The 16,908-nt window shown below is 41.6% G+C and overlaps 1 protein-coding gene across 2 annotated transcripts in view; it reads left to right on the top strand.

Annotated features, from left to right (window-relative positions):
- Positions 1 to 12,939: 12,939 nt before the first annotated feature.
- Positions 12,940 to 16,908, top strand: part of hdac4 (histone deacetylase 4) — a 108,486-nt gene continuing 104,517 nt past the window's right edge. For both annotated transcript variants that reach the window (XM_079169897.1, XM_079169896.1), the window contains exon 1: positions 12,940 to 13,027. The gene's annotated coding sequence lies outside the window, so the exon portion shown is untranslated. The remainder of the gene's footprint in view (positions 13,028 to 16,908) is intronic.

The raw sequence follows: 16,908 nt of genomic DNA, 5'->3' as shown, positions 1-16,908 counted from the left end.
CTTTTAGTTTCGCACGAGAAACAAACTGCGGCCAAAAATCCACCTTCCCTCCCATCCCTTTGTGGACTATCTTGCACTTCCTAACACATCAGATCCTCTGAGCATCTATTATCGATGCGGGTGGGTTTACATTTGAGTAAGTTGAAAACCACAGTGTGTATCAGACCCCGAGGGGCACTGACTAACCGTTGGTATTCCAAGAAAACAAACACTTTCTTTAAAGTTTGTTATGTCTCATCTAAAGCTCAAAAACTGAACACGACAACAAATTCTGTTTCAACAGCCCAGGCTTCACTGTGAGGCCATTGTGTAACAGTATGTGACATTTATTCGTGCATGACTGTACAGTCCTCACAAGATCATTGCAAAGTCATCGCGTGCATCCGCTCACAGAATGGCTTCGAACAACCTCGTCTGGCAGGTTGGATTGTTTGAAACCCCTAATTAGGTCTGGCTGTCTGGTGTGCTACCGGTCTCTGGGAAACAATTAGCAAACAGCCCCACCGTGACAGGATGGAGTCCGCCATTCCTCTGCTGGGCTCGCTCACCCCGCTGAGTGGAACCAACCTGTGCTACTGACTCCTCACTGGAAAACAAACAAACAAACAAACAAACAGTGAGGAACTCTTCAGGATCATCAGCTAGAGGAGTGGTTTAATTAGTTCAACGAGACTGTGGTGACTGTGGAGAAGTGGATAGCAGGGCCGTCCTTCAATCAGAGCAGCGGCGGTTTGATCCCTGACTCAGGCTCCACTAGTTGCATGATGATGTGTCCAAGACACTTAACCCCAACAATTGCTCCTATGGTGGAGAATTGTCCCTTTAGATAAAAGCATCTGCTAAATGACTGTAATGTCATGAAGGCATGTGCTGTTGCAAATCCTGTGTGTTTATTTTATCGTCTAATCTGAAAATGGATCTTGGAAAATACTGGTTTAGTCAAACAAACATGTAGATAATACAGTATTTTGTTGTTTTTATCATAATTTTGTTTTTTTAATACTCTTTATTTGTTGAAATGTGACCCCTTAAAGTAGTTACACACAAAGAAAAAGATCAGTATCACACAATACATACTGCATATCCCTCCCACCCTATCTCAAGAAAGAAATCAAATAAAAAGGTAATGATAATACAAAAAGAAAATAAAAAGGTACAAATCAGTATATTTAAGATATAACGTATGAACAACAATTGCTTGTGTATAAGTGCATTTAGAATTTGACTGTTTTTCAGTCAGAGACACTCATCACGTATAGTGACATGGTCAAACAGGACTAACCAGAATGATTTGACAGAAACGGTTTGGCTCTTTGCTCTCAAATATTCTGCCAGGAAAACTAATCCCCCATAATATACAAATACTGTACAAGGACATCTTAGCAGAGTTAACAAAAGCTTAACACAAAAGGTAGGAGATTGGGAGGGAACTGTGGCAGCACACGGTGTTGATATGGCAGTATGTGTCCAGTTATAAGGCTTTGTACACCTCTATCAACACGATTTGGACGTCAGCTGCTTGCCCAACAGCTTTTGAATAATGCCTTAATGATTATGTAAAAAGTCCACTATAGATGTGATTGTCAAGTTGTCTCATCAGCGCTTCTTTCTGATTCTTCTGCATTGGGCACTGTCACATACACATTAAACCACATCTAAGCTGGTGACCTTTGTCACATGCATTCTCCCTTTGTCTCTCTCTCTCTCCCTCTCTCTCTCCTTCACTCTCGCTCTCTCTCCCTCACTCTCTCTCTCTGCATTTTTCCTTTACTCTTTCACTAAAAATGGAATAAGTGAAACAACATTTCAGTTTTTGTTTTTTTGTTTTTTTAAAAAGGAAAAAAAAAAAAACAACAGTTGAATCCAAATGAGTCACTGTATGACTCATATGCCATTCACAGCCTCCACTGCTGCACCTGAGTGAGACAGAGTCAAATGGAGTTAAACTGATTTAACTGCTGGATTCAAACACAATACAGGACGGGTTTACATTTTGAATATTGAAACCTGGGTATTTCCCTGAACTTTACCCAAGGTGGTGCATAGCCCAATCCCATGTGGGACACTGTACACGACATGTGCTTAAAGTTTACGTTCTGATTTTGATTCTGATGTTCGAATCCAGTCTGACATACAAATGACACTTTACAAAAGCGAAAGCCGTTTCTGTTTTTCTTTCTGGATAAACGGTAGTCAAAGAAAATAGGTTTTTGATTTTGTTTTAAATTCGTGCCCTAAATTAGAAAAATTGTCAATTTAGAAGATAATTTAAAAGTAGCATTTTGTCATAAAACTGTTGAAGTATAAGATTGAAAAAACGTAATTAGAAAGAGTAGAAGCGACGATGCCTGTGGGTTTTGTACCAGCATGTACGCACACAAATAACGGGTCTTATTTGTTCTTTCGCTTACTGGCTGAGAAAAAAATGTTGCTGGATAAAACACATCAGGTAAGATAATGTTACATTTGTGAGTGGAACATAGCAAAGTCACTTAGCTATAGCCAGCAAGCCAAGGTAACGACCGTGTTGGTGTCGCTGATGAACGTTGGCCGAGACAAGAGATGTCGTTCACTGAGCGGTTTCACACTAAAACTAAATAGTACTATGGCAAAATGTGACTTTCTTGACTTGCTAAATTATAACATCCGGGACTTTGCTCTGCATCGCAGTGCCCGAGTACAGTCTCACGAAGTTGCTACCATGGCTGTAGACCCGTAGTCGTGTTTCTACGGTGAGCAATAGGAAACATCGTGATGGTTCCAACGCATGGTTCCGTGAGCAGCAGGATTGACGGTGAACTAGCCCCTCAGCTGTGGTAATGATACCACAGTGCTAACTAGATCAGCAGCACGTGTCTGGCAAACAGATGGCTGAAATGAAACTTCCTGTTGTAGCATGGGGTTCAACCCCGCTGTCAATACCACTTCTCCACTTAATTGCTATAGTCTTGATTTGAAAACACAGTCAAAATGTTTCAAGGCGCTCTACATTAAAAGTGCTATCAGGGAAGAAAAGGAACAAAATGAGTTTAAATTTCACTGGGACCATCGGAGTTAGGAGTGAGGGGTACACTGTTGACTGGAGTGCTCGGTAAAATTCTCTATAGGTGTTGGCTGTTTGGCTCCATCTGTATACTGAGGTGAGCACAACATGGTTCATAAACAAGTCCTATATGATTACGTCTGTAAATATTGCCCATGTGCATTTTATGTAAAGATTAACTTCATTCAATTCCTAGCATCTTTGTATCCGATGAGAGTTCCTTTCCAACACACATGCTTTGTCAACAGACTATATAGTGGCACTTGCATTGAGCTAGTGTAACTGTAATGATGTTTCTCCTTTGTGTGTATAGGGGAGCATAAATACCTGTACTTATGTGTGTTAAACGTGTGCCCGAGTTTATTTGCGATCGTCTTATGTGATTAGCTGTGGAGGTGAAGCATGCAGGCCATATAGCTTTTGATTACATGAGTGGCTCTTAAATGCAAATGTCACCCTCTGAGACAATCAGGCACTGATTTACAGTAACAGGGTGAAGGCGTTGCCGGTTTTGACTTTTATGAAACAGTTCTAGCTTCACAATTAGAGAACACTCTGAACATTCCTGTTTGTACTAATGTGACTACATCTGCGACAGCATACGAAGAAACTCAGTTTCTAGTTCTGTATAGTGCAGTAATAAGAAAAAAAAGTATTCCTCATTGCGAGAGGTTACTTAAGAAACATCGTAAATAAATGAAGACTGTATATATATTCTGAATATTTGAGGATCCATGTACTGTTTAAGTAGCAAGACAATGCAAATGTTTTTCCTTTTTTTTATACCACTCTTGTCTTTCAAGGGTTAAGGCTACATGGTTAATGACATGATGCCATCAGAGACGCTTTATTTTGACTGTATTTTATTTTGAAGGATCTGTCTAAATAGTTATTAGGATAAGATGAGATAAGCCTTTATTAATCTTAATTAATTATTAATAAAGTGTCTTAAAACTTGATTTATTCCCTCAGTAAACATTGTAAACATGAGTTTATGGTCTCAATCTCCAGTTTCAAGTCTTCTTCAATACAGCATGATGTTCATTTAGTAAATTATGGCTTTAGGGCGGGCTTACTGTGATTGACAGGTCGCTGCCGCCACCAGTCTCTACATCTACGTCTCTACGTCAGTCGTCCGCATTCCAAACATGGTAACATTCGTTCACTGGTTGCAAAAAGTCAAGATGGCGACGGACAAATCGTCGAACTTGAGGCTTCATAACGGCAGTCCAGAAACCAATAGGTGACGTCACGATGACTACCTGCACTTCTTATACACAGTCTATGATCAATCTACAGTAGGGAGATTGGGCACAAAGACAGAGAAAAGTACAGAGAAGTAGAAAAGTTAAAAGGAATTAATGACAAAGTTACGAGGTAACGTAAATACATGGATCATTGCAGTTGAAAAAAATCAGTGAAGGCACAACAAGTGTGTGTATTAGCTACAAATATTCACTAATGGCTTTGTTATTCAAATGATCTATCAGCGTAATGTAGCAGAAACTGTGCTGCCTATAAGCCAGCAACATAACCAGCACAATGTGACTCCTTATCCAGTGGTTTTAAGTGCACAGCCCCAGTTAAGAAACGGATGCGCTGCTCCCAACTGGCATTGCGATTGCACTCTGGGGAAAGTCAGAACCAAAGCGCCTTCCCCACCTTGCTCTCCTTCCTCAAGAAGAAACAGATCCCGTGCACTAATGTGTTGGTGGATTACCGCTGCATGTTCATCACACTGACAGAGGACTGTGACTCCACTGGAAGTGTTCTCCACACCTCTTAGTCCCCTTCCGGCATTATTGTGCACGCAGTCTGGAACATATTCTGTGCGACTGCATCACTTGTTTCAGGTCCTGCGTAGGTTTTCAGAACCCGCTGTGACAAAACAAGGGATTTCTTTGACTCCAGAAACAAGTAATCCACTGAAATAACACATTTTGTCTTCTCGTGTTGAACTCTTAAGCCAATTCTAATGAAAAACACAGGATAAAGAACTGAGTGAAAAGGGAGAAGCTAACTGTTCCGGCTTTTGCTGAAGGATTATTTTTGCTACATGGACGTGCTATGAATACAGCATCTGTGTGGCCGGCAAAGGCAGGATGGAAGTAATAGTCCAGTGAGTGATGTATCATTATCACAGGGGCGGGGGATGGGGGGGGGGCAGCAGCATTAGTGGTCTGGAAGAGGGATCGGGTATGACTTGGGATTGTAGGATGGACTGCTTTGCGAAGCTTGCACACATGACTAAAGACTAAACTGTTATAATTTGGCTGAAATGATTCAAGTGCATCTTAGTTAGTCACCAAATGCATCCAGACACATGAAATGGCATATCCAAAGAAAAACAGATAACGGAGGACTGTTGGTGTAGAAACAAAGCACGAAGAAAAAGAAAGACATAAAATACGTACGTGCCCACGGTCCTGCCAATGTATCCTCGTCAACTTCACTGAAAAAAAATTGAAACAGAGAGAAAGACAAAGTCAAAGAATGAAAAGGCAGAGAGAGAAACACACGGGGGAACATGCACTGGGGAGACGGAGCGTACGCAGGCAGGGGCGATAAGAGTCATCTGAGGGATCGTCAGTGTCAGGAGACCCACGAGGGATCGCCGAAGCCATACACATCTGAACTGAAGCCACCACGCCTGGCTTGGCTTAACAGGATTGGCTGCTGTGTTGTGGCTTGGATACATTAATCCCCCTTATCCACTTGCTGCACCTTAAACTGTGGAGGAAGGATACATAGACTGCTGTTGCTATCTCCTGTTGGTTATCCCCTCTTTACACCTGCGGCACAGGAAAACCTTCATGCTCTTCAAAACCACTTATGTGTGGCCTTGTAGGGTTTTGAATGACATGCCATTGCTCTTTGTCATTTATTTTTTTGCATTGCATTCTATTCTATTCTGTTTTAATCCTGCATTGTAACAATTTATTATGTCAAAATATGGAAATGCAAGCGGCTCTTAAAGGAGCCACTAGTTTACTTCCGCAGTTAATAACGGAAAGAAGACATCCTGTGTGTCTCGGGAGTGTATAGTATTAATACATCATGTGTTTAGGTCCTTGTTATATTAATTCCCTGATAGGATGTATTCTGTCTTATTTAAAGGAACTGTGTGTAGGATTTATTTGCGTTTGCATTAGTGTATAATCTGTATCGTTGTGTTTTCTTGACTTTAAAATTATCCGTTTATATATCTTCATAGGGAGCGGGTCCTCTTCACTGAGTCCGCCATGTTGCACCGCCATGTTTGTGGCGAGAGCCCTTTCTCTTTTTTAAGTTACCTGAAGGCAACCGTAGTTTTCTGACATGCTCGGAAAGAAAGAGGTGAGTGGAGGGGGATTCCGTTAGATGCAATGCTGAAACGACAGAATAACAGATTGCAGCCTGCAGGCCTGTTTGCCACTCCCACACTGTCAATTGACTTATAGCATTCATGCAGATCTTGCATACCGTGGCCTCCATCTTCGAGTAAGAAATCTGCCTTTTCACCATCTTGGATGAAAAAAATAAAAAGTAAGTTGTCTTTGTGCTGGACCACTTGGCCAAATCAATGAGCTGAGCATTCATGACAGAAAGGACTAAAACCCTGGGCCTTAATTGAGTTAGCTGGATGCACCAACACACGCCCTGTTAGCCTTTTCCCTTCTTCTGTGGGTGGCTAAAATCTTGAAATTAAATAAGATAATGGAAGAGAGAAACATTATTAGATTACTCCAAAAGGGTTACAAGAAAAACTCTGTTCCTCGCACAGCAGTTTATCACAGTACCAGCAACTTCCCCGGTTTATCGTTCAACATTTGCATCCACCCTCCGCCCCTCCGTCCCACTTTGAATTGCATTAACCTGCAGCGGCGTGCGAATGTGCCAACGTTAGCTTATCTCCTAAAAGATAACGCCGTGCTCTCTGGAGAATGCTCAGCTATCGTGGGGTTCGGTAGGATTGATCTTCCCGTCAAAACGTGCAGGAAATCCATCCACTGCTGTCAAAGCAATATTACAATAAAGGCACGCAGTGTGTATTTCTTGCAGATCTTGGATGACTCGGGAGCTCAGATAGAATTACCAGTCGTGTTTGGAAGAAAAGCAGCGAGATTTGATGAAGCAGGTGTTTGAAAAGGCCCGTATTGGCAATTTTGGAGAGTTGTTTGGGTGTACAAGCTGCTTCTGTTAGTAGAGAGGAATTAGTCATGGCTTATTATAATATTGGTGCAATGAAGACAAAATGCACATAGCTGACAAAACTAGAATTAAGCCATTGGATTTTATTGTATTTAAAAAGGAATTATATTCGGGTCCATCTGCCACAGAATTAAGATCAATCTCTGTGTGGATTACAGTTACTATTATATGCTTCTCAGAGTAATGTTATAACCCTAAAAGTGTGCAGGATCCCTTGTTTAACTCCACAGGTAGAGCACAGCAGAAACACTGACTGGCTATGGGCTAATAAATCACCGAATTATCATTTCATTTTAAATGTCCATGTGCTTCTTTATTCCCTCATAAAACAAGTCTTATGACCCTTTGCTGTGACTCATTTACCATGGCATACAGTAATAGGTACATTCAGTATGGAGGGCTTTGTCTGGGACTTGTTGCCGTGATCTGATGCCATCTGTGCCAACAGTCTTTTTTAATTTACCAGAACACACTGTAATCTTTCAGTATTTTCAAACAATATTTAGAAGTTTTATGCTTAAATTGTAAGTTAACCATTTGCAATATTTTGTTGCTCTCTCCCCTGAAAAACGTTTTAATTAGCCTTTAAGTTTTGGCTGAATTTGACGTCACTCTGCAAATTGTCCCATATTATCAAGTGTGTCTGTTCAGAAACATTGAAGAGTCGAGTCATAAATAGCCTAAAATGCATTAGTTCCTTGTTTTGATGAGGATAACATTCACCATTAGTAACACAATTGCGAAAGCAAAGCCAATAAATATACATGACAGAGTAAGTCATTAAATTGAACCCATCTCAAGCTATTTTCAGAGACATTCTCCTCTCACTATAAACCATCCAGCCACAAGCGTTGAGCTGACAGGTGACTGACAACTTGGAGGGAATCCGTCCTGCTATAGAGTTCATCACAATTTTCTGAGACATGTGAGACACACATTTTGCATTGGCAGTGCTGTGACTCATTGAAATTGATGTCGACATCACTTTGCTGAATTAAAAACGAAATGTCAAACTATACAGCATAGCTGCAGGGTCTCTACCAACGACGGCATTCAGGTTTGTCAGAGTACTTAGGTTTCTCTTTTGTCTCCAATTCCGTGGAGCTGAACTTTCCAATAAAAGACTCTATTTTTGTCGCTCTTTTTTTCCCAAGCCCAGGCGGGTGTCACAGATTCCGACAAGGCTGATGAGACAAGTGTCAACACAGGTGACAAAAGTCTCCCTTGCCACATTTTCTTGTCATTCAAAATATCACTTTCGTTACTTGTCTATGTCAGACGTCGCCACTCTGACACTTTATGAAATGCTTTGTAAAAACCTCGACAAAGGTGTTGAGGTTGGTTTCTTTTTATTCGGACTACAGCCACGCTGTGGCAAGTACATTGTTTACAACCTTCACCATCTTAGTTTAGCATGTGAGCATGCTAGCATTTGATCACGAGCATTAAACGCAAAGGACAACTGTGACTGAAAGGAAGGCCATTTGTTTTGCAGGTAATTGGTCATAAATCAAAGTATTGGATACATTGATATTTTGATCAGATGATGGCACCAAATGGGCGGTCAGGAGGTCAGATTCATTTCATACCGTGGGGATCATGGTTATCGGCACCACATTTCACGGCAATCAAACCAATAGTTAAAATAGGCTACAAATGTGCACCATTGTGTCGCAGAAATCCCTTTTCTTTCCTTTGCAGTCATGTAAATCATCTCTTAATCCCTCACAATTGTCCCACGACTCTTGTGTAACAACATTTCTTATGTGCTAGGGGGTCCTGACCCCCAGTTGGGAACCAAAGTCCATTGGTTTTTACTGCTGAAGCCCTGAATATAAATTTGACACACTTTTCTGTCCGTTATCAGCTGTACCAGTTTAATTTAAAGAACAGATTACTTCTAAACTCAAAGCATACGTTCTGCCAAATGCAATTATCATATCCCTTATCTGGTAAATACATTGTTTTATCATGTTTTGGGGCCTTTTTGCCTTCACGGGATAGACAGATATTAGACAGGAAAGGGTGAGATTGGGGATGACGTGCAGCAAAGGGCAGTATAGGTTGGATTTGAACTCAGCCTGGGGTAGTAGTTATTAGTACTCCAAATGTTTTTAAATCTAAATCTATTTTTTCAATAGTCTCAGGTTATGTATTTACAATGCACTTGTTTAACGTACTGATTGTGTAAATGAATACAATCTGAATTAAGTGTGAATGAAAAGTGAAGTGGAACCCACACATTTTGTTTCAAACACTCAAGCATCCTTCTTTTGTGGCGGCGCTACTTCCCCAACAGAAGCAGCGCTCTGGCGGATTGGTATTTTCTTCACCATGAAATGTGTGTTGCCCTCCGTGAGGTACTCTGGTGCCCAGCGCAGAGCCGCGCAGGTGGGCGGTGAGTGGGAGGTTCATGAGGCAACATGAACAGCAAATTTATGGTATTTTGGTGGGAAATGGTCTTGAAAAAGAGAATAGACGTCTCAGCAGGACATCTGTGTCTGGTGCAAAGTCACTCTGCTGCGGCAAATAGACAAAGTAGTGAAATAAACACCTAAATGTGTATTATGGATGTTTTCTCACCACTAGTCTGAAACAAGACATCTCAAAATTGACCAGTACATGAAAAATACGTTTCGCCTGCAATGTCCCCCATTAATACCTCAATATCTCTTTGACAACTCTATTAATATATTTTCCATTGATTGCAAACGAAGAAGCGCACCGAGAGTTTCATTGTACAGAAAAACATTTTGAATCCTTGTATGTAACACATTAGTAGCATTAGATATCCGTCGTGTGCTGCAGTGGGAACGGTTTGCTGGACAAGAAAATGGCCCTAATAAAATCTTCTGTAGTTGCCCCGGGTGCTGATGGTATATCATATTGCATCGTGTGTGAGCCATATCTGCCTCCATTATAGCAGATAAACTCTGGATGCCTCCCACTTCACGCTGCCACGGACGAGTTTCACAGAACACTTATTATGTTGTCAGTGGTATCCTTTTAGAGGCGAGCGCGGGGCCGGGTTGACTCGTCCCATCTATGTCCAAATCAGCTCGCTGTACTTGCTGCCGCGGACAGGCCCGTTTGAGTGGATACTTATTATGCTGTCAGTGTTTTCTTTGGAGAGCGGCTCCACTGGGTTGAGTTGTTCTGCACTGCTTTTCGGATGAGCCCCCGCTCTTAAAGATAGGGTGCCAGTGTTTACTTTGTTTGTGGAAGCATCAGGTGTCCTTTTCGAGCCCGGCATTAATATAGCCCACTGTTATTGCGGTATTGCATCAGCGCTGTGGATCACTGTGAGCACCTACACTGCTGGGTGTCAGTGGTTTAAGGACACGGTTACCGCATAACTGCAATTCATCCCATTTCTTTGTCACTCTGTGGATATTAGTCCCCATCTTCTCTCCCTTTTGCTTTCGCTCTCTTTTCTTTACAGCTTTTACGAGGAAGATGGCTTCACAGGTTCTGCTTTGATCTGGGGGGAAAAAAAGAAGAAGAAGCATTTACTATCTCCTGTCCAGTCCCCATAATCATCTCCAGAAAGTGTGTAGATGAGAGAGTGTTTCAAACGGAGGAAGAGAAGAAATTCACAACTCGGTTTTTCTATTTCATCCACCTAATTAAAATTGTTTTCCCGGAGCGCATTGTTTGTTTATTTCACTGATATTGTGTCATTTTTATTTTTAAGGCAACGCCTGTCAGTTATGTCTACTCTACTTGTTTAAACTGCAAGATATGCGTTGCCCCTACGCAGGCAGCAGTTTATAAAAAGTTGGGGGAAGACGTGACTCGATGATTAAAGGCAATCCTCAGTGGCGGTACGGTGAAAAAATAATTTTGTTCTAAAACCCACTGTTTTAAAGTTATACATGATTGAGGAAACAAATAATGGTATTTATTTAAATAATAATGTATTGATATTAGATGGAATCTTCAAGTCTGGTTTTGATATACTGCGTACAACTCTATGCTGGTGCCAAGACCCATGATTGTGCTCACAATATAGGCGAAGATTTCTGTTCAGCTTCCAACTCAAACTGTTGAATATTCAACGTAAAAATCAGGAAACAGCAACGTGTGTTTACTTTTCTTTCAGCATCACATAATGAGCTCGAGCCAGCTATTGTGCAATGTGACTGTTGGGAAGGCTTGCCCACATCAAAGACCTGCTCCAGTTTGGTGGAGGAAGTTCACACTTAAGTTTATCTTCTTCGTAAGAATTAAAAAAAAAACGTTTTGGGGTTTGTGTGATTTACAGTGTGCTGAAAACCTGACACAAATATATTCCTCTACAGAGGAAATGTGTGGTAGCGAAAGCAAACAATAAAGGTGATCAAAAGCACCAGCACCAGATAACGCTTCAGTGAAACAAGACAGTTCGAGCCGTATATGAGAAGCTGGTGGCGAAAAATCCTGCATTTCCGTGTGCACTGCACCATTCTTGTATGAAATCTATTATAAAATCAGGTTTTAGAGGAGAGCTCTTTTCCAGTAAGCCTATTGCTGTGACCTGAAACAACAGTGACGCAAAGCATGTTGTGCTTCACATGACAAATGTAAAAAGTTCTTCTCTCAACTGGAAAATCTACTGTTGGTCTGCGTCTACCCACGTAAGTATTAATAAACCAACTGCTGAATACGACAAGTTGACACATGCATGTTGTGGAAAGTCATTCTCGAAAAAGGCTTCCTGGAAATCACCAAGTGAAATAGAAGGTGAGGCAGACTGAGGCTACACAAGGAGGAAAATGACAATATTCACTCACAAGGAGTGCACTGAGCGTTGCAGATTTGGGATGAAAAAGCTCTGGTTTGTATTACAACTTGTGTTGGGTGTGTCAAGCTGAGAGTCTGCCTTGGTCTTTATGCTTGCATAGGTTTAAGGACCTATGCTTTTATGGAATTTATTTAACCCTACATCTACCCTATATATTCAATTAAAGGCACTGGAAACATATGGTCTCAATCAGCTTCTGAGGTAGTGTTGGTTTACCAATATTGCAACAGTTTTGGTTGTTCAAAGGTGCTAAATTAGAAATTCAGAGCACATCGCCTCCACGCGGCTCTCGCAGCTAACAGCGCAAACCGCGCTAACAGTGCCAACGACGGAAAACAAGGGCGAGAGTGCTGGCAGAGCTGTAGTGTCTAGGGGGGAACCGTAAGGGCTTCCACAACAACGCCAACAGTCGGGACAACTTCATTAGCTGTAACTGTTAAAAGATTTAATAAATAATAGCTCAGGGTGTATTTTTCTGAACTTTGATGGTTACTTGAGGAAATTGTAAGATGACAAAGAAATGCAACATAAAGTCATCAGTGATAACAACATAGGTGATAAAATGACGAGTACTGCAGTCCCACAAAACAAGAAAAAAAAGAATGATTGTGGTGAAGCAACATCACATAAACCACAAACACAGACAAACCCACACTGATGAAACATTTCTAAGAGGCTCAGTGTGACCTCATGCTGACCAGGAGGAAGGAGACTGTAGCGACACACACCTGTGTGTCCCATTGCCTGCCTCAACAACATGCAATGCACAAAGACAGACTTCATTCAGGTCTCTCCTCACACTGTCATAATTTTCCTCTTAGCTGTCGGTCATCCCGTCCTGCGGACCCCGCCTCCTACGGAAACACAGGAGGTTGTCCGACACGTGATTAATTCAGTATGGCGGAACTGTTGACCGTGTGAGTTTTTACGGTACCGACGGGTCCTAAAACCCTGCACCGTGGATGCTCCTGGAGACCAGACATTTGCGCCAAAGGGTGCTCTCAACTCAGGTAGCGTTTATTTTCTGTCTTTAAAAAACAAAACACACACACACACACACGCACAAGAACACAGTCGTCTCTTTGGCTCGAACGTGTAGAGAGAACTATGGCTCATAAAGTATGTTTATGTTGTAGGCTAACGTCAGTGGGTCTCTGCGCTTTTCCTCCTCGGAGTCGAGCGGAGTTGCAGTTATTCTGCTACACTTGACTTGTTTTTTTTCCCGTTTGTATCGTATCTGCTGGTCAACGGAAGGAAAGTGAAAGTGTTGCGCAACACATGGTTCAGAATCACCAGTTTGGAGTGGACTTAAAACAAACTGTCGACCATACGTGTTGTGCAACGTTGTTACTGTAGCTGCTCGATATAAGTGGGACTTCTAATGCCTCTGTGAAGCTAGCGACATTGTTTGAAACTGTCTAAAAACAGGCTGTCATGTCGGAAAAGTTACATTTATGGACAGCGCACGAGTAATACTTGCACATTTTCAAACGTATGGTCCTTTATGTGAGTTGTGCTGCAGCACAGCGCCGTGTACGTTTTTTTTCCATCGTGCGTTCCCTCCCAAGTGTGAGGTTAGTGTAAACAGTTAACAGATGTAGCGGAGGATTTGGTCACCTTGTAACAATTGTTTATCAGCACGGTGACCGACGTCACGCGTTAACAGGGAACATTCTAGTGCAGAAGACGTTTGTCTCCTCTCTATGACGATAGCTCTGCTCAAAACTATACTCTGCACACATTTCTATAAATACCACAGGCTGTAGGGTGTGTGTGTGTGTGTGTGTGTGTGTGTGTGTGTGTGTGTGTGTGTGTGTGTGTGTGTGTGTGTGTGTGTGTGTGTGTGTGTGTGTGTGTGTGTGTGTGTGTGTGTGTGTGTTGGAGGTTTCTGCTGAGGTTGAACTGCCGCTGCCACAGCTTTGGGTGTAAACTTGTGTCTTCATGAATTGTAAACACAAGAGAGCAGCAACAGCACGACGACGCTGAAGTTAGTGTCGGCAGTTTAGGGGAAAGCTATTTTTGTTACATATTAATTATTGTCGTGAAAGTTTTCTATGCATCATAGTTAAAGCTGTTTAAAACCTACCGATTTTCTTAATTTTTTTTAAATGTTCTTAATGAAAGCTAAATTAAAAGCTGTCCAGCAGGAAGCGATGGATAGAACCCCCATTCATTTACACTTGTCAAACCTGGACTAGTTAACAAGTAGGTTTCTGTAACCGTTTAAAACAGAAAGCTTTATTTTATCCTATTACATTTGACAAGTCTGAGAAAAAATCTTTTGTTCTAGACCTTGTCTGACTTTTTTTTCACCAATGGAATAAAGTTTCACAAATCAGTTTCTGGAACCTACTTGTTAATGAAGCCCAAGAGTGACAGGTGTATACGTATGTCTTTTTTTAAAGCTAAACCTGATCTATTATTGTCTGGCTCAGGGGTCGGCTGCTGCGGCTCCCTGAGGCTACATCCACACTAATACGTTTAATACGAGTTTTAACAAACAAAAACTATTTCCGTCCACACGGAGTTTCACCATTGTTTTCGAGATCCAGACTAAAACGCGTGAAAACTAATATCACGTGACTATTCACGTGCACTGGGCATGCAGTGGGTGCCGGTGTTACGTCCTACTGGTTTTCAAACCTACTGGTTTCTCTTCCGTGCGTGTGTTGTGTTCGCGTAACAGCAGCAGCTGTTTTCTGCCTCTGTTGCCAGATTCGTCAAACATTCACAAACATATTGCTGGAGATCTAAAAGCCTCATATCTCATATACATTGCGGGGATTACGATTGTATAAGTGAGCACTACATCACAGCCACGTATGAAGAAATACATTGAAGAAAATATATTTATGGAAAGATCGCATCAACCTGGATTCGAACCGTGTCGAGCAAAATGGTAATATATTCAAAAAGGTCCGCGCTACGCGATCCGCCACTTGCATGTTACGTTGTAAGGCGCTTTTCCTTGTATTTGGCTGATCATGACTTGCAGACGTCCGCCCTCGGTAAACTATCACTGGATAATCCAAAAGAAGAAAAGTCACGGAGGAAAATGGAGAGTTTAATTATGCGTGGATGTATTAATTTGCTTTCACTGCCAACGATGCTGGCTTACCTGTATGCTTGATATGTGGCGAGACATTTGACATCAAATAGCTTTTGCGGCTCCAGACGAATTTTATTTGGAGGAAAATAGGGCAAAATGTCTCTTTGGATAGTAAAGGTTGCCGACCCCTGGTCTGGCTGAAGAACAGAAAGTGGAATCAAAATCTTTTGCTTTAAAAAAAACAAACAAAACAAATGTTTTACAAACCTGAAAGCGGGTTTTAAACAGTGTTCTGGCTTTCATTTTGTTTGTCTGACACCCATTCTCTGATTCAACAAGCGTTTAAAAACAACAACTGAGAATCGGTCGCTTGATATTATTCTCTAAACTTTCCCCTTAACATTTACAAACCGGAAGCTAACTCCTGACAGCTGGGGGCTGTGCCTCTGAACCGCTAAGACTCCCTTTAAGCCTCCACTAGTGGAAACCTTTCCCTCAGCGTTACGAGCTCTGGAGGACCGCTGTTTGGCGCTCGTAAACTCCGGGGCCCCACAGGAACACGGTTGCTGCAGCCTTCTGAAAAACATCTTGACTCAGCGTGCTCCTCTTTAAAGGATGACTCTGCTGAGAGCGAGGTCCTGATTGGAGCAGAAGTAAAACAGGATCTTCTTTGTCGCCAGATATTCCTCTTTTCATGTCAGCTGAGCATCTCTTTGCACAAACGACGGTCCATAAGTGGCTGAAGACGTCTATGTTTTAGCCCGTTTTTAAATGGCTGATGATATACCAAGTCAGTGAGTGAGAAGGAGTGGCTAGAAATGTATTCCGACAAATAAGCGCTATACCGAAGGGACTACCACTCGTCCCTGCACAGTATTAAAAATGTTGCGTTGTAAGTACTAAGGGGTGAAAGTATTATACAGTTAAATTCTACAGTGATGTGAAGGATTCAGGATAAATCAGTCCTTTTAAAGTCAAAAGAGCTCTGATTGGTATGTGACTGAAATGTTTCTTTTTACGGTAAATCATCCATAATATTATTTTACATTATTCACCAGTTAGTGGGACAAACCAGTGGGGGGCTTAGTGGCAATCGGAGTCCTCCTACACAAAGAGGAAGCTCTCAAAGCGTGGTGTGTGTGTGATGTTTATTCCAGGAGTTGTTTTGTTATTAATATGTTGTAAATCACCTTTCTGTTGTCTGGCTGGTGATCGTGCTGTGTGTAGAATGTGCAACATGTCTCATGGCTGTACTGCATTGTGGTCTTTTATAGGCTACTGATGGTGGAAAGATAATTACTTCTGCCTGTTTTAATTGATTTCTCTTTGCGTTATTGTTGAGTATTTGTGCAAAATTGATTGTAGAAAGAAGCTCTTCCACTTGGACTGTGAGGAACTGAGAGTAAACACCTGGCATTTAAATTTCATATTTTAAACAGTCGGAAAGATGTCACCCACTCAAACTGCGCACACACACACCTTATTTGTGCTAAAATGACACTGATAAACAACTAAATGGATTTGGGGATCAAAGGTACACAGAGAGTTTTTTTAATCACTGTTAATGCATTTCAGTTAGTGAGTGTCTCCTTCAAAGAAACCCTCTTTGTGAATGAAACACCTGCAGTAAATTGAAGTCACCGCCTCACATTTGAAGTTTGTGTGTGTGCACATTAGTGACACTAAAGTGTCTACTAATTATGTACTGTGGGATTTCTGATGCACAAACGTAAAAGAATACAGTCAATGGATGACTGCAGTGTCTAAAGCCAGTTTCACACAGCCGAGTAGAAAGTTATTCAGAATAAAGGTGATAAGCAGATTCTTTTCGGTCTAAGGAGA

This window comes from Pholis gunnellus (genome assembly GCF_910591455.1).
Source record: "Pholis gunnellus genome assembly, chromosome: 12".
NCBI lineage: Eukaryota > Metazoa > Chordata > Actinopteri > Perciformes > Pholidae > Pholis > Pholis gunnellus.
The sequence above is the reverse complement of the archived record's forward strand: the minus strand, read 5'-3'. Positions and strand labels throughout refer to the sequence as shown.